Source organism: Tamandua tetradactyla, chromosome 9 (genome assembly GCF_023851605.1).
Source record: "Tamandua tetradactyla isolate mTamTet1 chromosome 9, mTamTet1.pri, whole genome shotgun sequence".
Classification (NCBI taxonomy): domain Eukaryota; kingdom Metazoa; phylum Chordata; class Mammalia; order Pilosa; family Myrmecophagidae; genus Tamandua; species Tamandua tetradactyla.
This window is the reverse complement of record NC_135335.1, coordinates 107,537,966-107,541,796: the sequence shown is the minus strand read 5'-3', so window position 1 is coordinate 107,541,796 and position 3,831 is coordinate 107,537,966. Positions and strand designations below refer to the sequence as shown.

The 3,831-nt window shown below is 44.4% G+C and overlaps 1 protein-coding gene across 8 annotated transcripts in view; it reads left to right on the top strand.

Annotated features, from left to right (window-relative positions):
* The window catches only part of PDE4D (phosphodiesterase 4D), a 1,724,553-nt gene that overhangs the window by 65,382 nt on the left and 1,655,340 nt on the right, over positions 1 to 3,831 (top strand). The window contains exon 1 of one of the 8 annotated variants that reach the window (XM_077117217.1): positions 467 to 985. The exons of the other annotated variants lie outside the window; for them this stretch is intronic. The gene's annotated coding sequence lies outside the window, so the exon portion shown is untranslated. Of the gene's footprint in view, positions 1 to 466; positions 986 to 3,831 lie in introns of those variants that run through there. 8 annotated transcript variants of the gene reach the window in all.

The following is a 3,831-nucleotide window of genomic DNA, read 5'->3' as shown; positions in this document are numbered from 1 at the left end:
CGGCCGCTGCCGCGCCCGCCTCGGCGTCCCCTCCGCGCTCCCCGGCGCGCGCCCTCCGGTTGCGGGGCACCCCTTCCTCCCGCAGGGGGCTTCGCGGGCCCCCTGTCCCGTCCCTTCAGGGTTGAAGGCTGCAGCCCATGTCCAGGGAAGGCGGAGGGAGAAGGAAGGGAGGAGGTAGGAGAGGTGTGAGGAAGGCCAGAAAAAGGGACCCGTTTGGATCCTGCGTACTTCTCTATTGTCTTTTAAAAATACGTCAGGTTGGGTTGTGGGATCTCAGGTGGTCTCAAAGACGATTATCATTGAACAGAAACCTGAAGAAATGAGGGAATAAGTAACTCCTGGGAATATCTGGGGTGTACCAGGCAGAGGAAGGAGCAAATGCAAAAGTCCTGCGTTGGATGCATGGTGTCATGTGGCTGGAGAGGCGTGAGCAAGTGTGGGAAGCACTGGAGGTCATCAACATTAGGGCCATTTGGTGGACTGGGTTTTATTCAGAGTGACATGGGATTTCATTGGATGGTTTTGAGCAGAGGAGTGACATCATCTGAATAACGTTTTGAAAGGAACATGCTAGTTGCTGTGTGGGAAATGGATTATGGAAGGACAAGGGAGCGGGGAGATTGGTTAGGAGTCATAACAAAATCCAGGTGAAAGATGATGATAGCTGGGACACAGTAGCAATGGTGGAGGTCGTGAGACACAGTGGAAGGAAGCAGCAAAGGAGAAGGAATCACTAAAACAGTCCAGGAAGAAACCTCCTTGTGAGGTCAGAGGAGAACTAAGAGAAAACGGTGGACTGGAAGCCAAGGGAAAACTGAAGGTTTCTAACAGAGGACTGATCGGCCATGTGCCATGCTGCTAACGTGACTGAGAATTGACCACTGAGTGACATTATTACCTGGATACGAGTGTGTCCTGTGGTCGGAACAGGTCTCAAAAAGAGAAGGAAGTCGAGGCAGCAAGTGAGGTCAAGTCTTTGAAAGAGGTTTGTTGACCATTTGTTGTTATATAAAGACAAATTGCAAATCAGAATATTATGACCAAGGAACAGCTTTCTTTGAGACCTACGTGTAATTGCTTTTAAGGCTATGGAGTGCAAAGGGCATTTGTGATTTAGCCTTTGAGGAAAGTTGTTTCCTACGAAGTTTAGATTTTCTTCAAAGGAAGTAATTTTCTCTCTTTTGAATGTCTTATCATTTCTAACAAAATGTGTCCTGGACTGCAATGCAAAGCAACCTGAAGAAAATTCCTTCCCTCGCTAAATTAAGTTTTGTTTATACTGAGAATACACAATAAATATTGGTTGGCTTGACTTAGTCCCGGACCAGATCCCACAAGAGAACACCTAACCTTTATAACCTCTCCTCCCTTAACTTTCTGCAGTTTGTTTTCTGCGAGTTTCCCCGAGTGCCTGGTAACAGCTGTGGCTACCCCCTGCCATGCAGGTTCCACGTCTTGGGCAGGAGGGATGAAATCATTGTTTTGTTTCAGTGTCTGCTTTACCCCAGAGAACTTTCATAGCAAGGGAGTCTATATTTTTAGAATTAGGATGTTCTCTCTCAAGGTTGTGAACATTCATTTTAGACCTACCCTACACTAAATGTGAAGGTTTAATTATCTAAGTAGGAAAGCCATTTTCAAGACCTCACCTTTCATTCCTTGCTCATCAGAACAGCCCCTGTGCAGCTGAGAATGGCAAGTTTAGCTACACCTGGTGAGGGCAACAGGTGAGGAAAGTTCCATTGTTTTGAGTTCAGTGTGAGTGCGGGTAGCAGTTGAAGCCTGTCTTTAGCATCCTCCCATTTCTGTTCTAGCTGTTTCCTTCTATCTTGGGACCTTACCCCTGCACCGGGCCCTTGGTGGACTGAGATTGGTGGGAGTGTCATTCTTTCCCACACAGAAATCTCGATCACATTTTCCAAAATAACACTCAGGAAACAGGATCATGTTGTGCAGTGTACAGGTGTATCAGATATCGGGAACCTGTGGTCTGAGGGATGGAATTTCTTGGAATTTTCAGCAGTATCATTCATTCCTTCATTTGCTCACTGTCTCTGGCCTGGCCTTCTGCAAAGCCATTCCCAAGAACAATGAAGTTAGGCCAGTCAGTGAGTGTAATTGAGGAACTCCAGGCTGGTACAGGCATAGGTGAGTTTTGATGTAGGGAGGCTGCTGGCGGGAGAATGGGGAAGACGAACAGCACTCGAAATGTTCTGAGCCACAAATTCATTCATTCATTCAATAAATATTTATTGATTGGCTGTGGGATGGCCACAATAGCTGACACAAATTTAGCAGGGGAGATAAAAATGAATGGAAAAAAATTACCCTAATAAATGTGCAATTACCTAATGAAGAGCTCAGAAGAAAAGAGCCATTTATGGTGTGTTTGACAAATAACTTGATGTGATCAGATTGGGGGAGGTTTCTTCAGGAAACTGATGCTTGAGCTGAGGTCTACAGCGGTGCTTCCCAAACTTAAAGCAGATATGAATCACCTGGAAATCTTGTTAAACTACAGATGCTCATTCAGTGGGTCTGGGGAGGGGCCTGAAGTTCTGCATTTCTAAGAAGCTCCTGGGTTATGCTGCTGCTGCTAGTTTGTGGACCATACTTTGAGAGCCCCAAATTCTAAAGTATAAAGAAGTGGGGTTCTGGAGGAAGTAAGCTTCAGGCAGAGAAACCAGCACATGCATAGCTGGCACACAGTCTGCATACTGCTGCTCTTCTGATCCACAACCACTGAAACAAAGGTAAAGGAGTTGTTCCATCTCCTCCATGGAAATTCTCAGTTTATGTGTTGCCCTGCCAGGATGCTCTTGATGTTTACTTTAAACTTCATTTTACCTTTTGTAAATATTGGGCTTCCAGTTCTAAAGGGTAGATGAAAGATGATTCTTCCAATCTTCCCCTGTCATAATTTGCCAGAAAAAAGAAAAAAAGAATTCCTTTTTTGACAAGACTAGAAGACTAAACCGCAAAACATAATATATGGGAAGGACTGCCAATGCAGGGTAAAAATAAAATATGAGTAACAGCGAGACTCCCTGAGGGCGTGCTTGTGGATATGAATCTCAGACAAAGCTGGCAGGCAACGGTTTTCTTAAGTAGGCAAAACCAACCATATATCCTTTGGGATCATAGGATTAAGCTGCATGGTGGCTACCGGGGCATCTCTGGACCTCATCAGAATCCACAGAGAAGTGGAGGAAGCGGAGCTGAATTAACACATGGATAAGACGCTTTTCTCCTGATGAGGCAGAGTGGAGGAGAGAAGCCGAATTGTGTGCTTCTCTCTAGCTGCTGAAGTCTGTTGACTGGAGAGAGGTAAAATCTAAAATAACTCACATGTGGCCTTGTCATAATGCACTTCACTCTGAAACAGGCATAATTTCTGCTAGTCTGGAACTGCTTATTTCTCCTCAATGTGGACCACCTCAAAGGTTTAGGAAGCACTCACTTCATTTAAAGATGGGTAATAAAGAAGTAACTGGCACAGGATATATCCAATGATAGTATAAGGAACAAAGGGGAGGGAACAGGGAACATATATGGCCAGAAAAGAATCTTCATCAGTAACAAGTTGCCACTTAGGAGTTGAAAATCATGACCAGATAAAGTGCTATCAATTCATAGAACCTAATGAAACAATGAAATGGCTTAAAGCAGAGCAATTGAAAGCTCAGGGAAAATATTGGGAAACTGAAGATGAAGATGAAACGTGAGCATCTAGAGCTCAGAAAGAAAACAAAAAAGAAAGATAAAGCTACAATGGAAATTAATGCAAATTTGGAATAAACACAAAGAAGAGTAGACATTGCCAACTTTGCA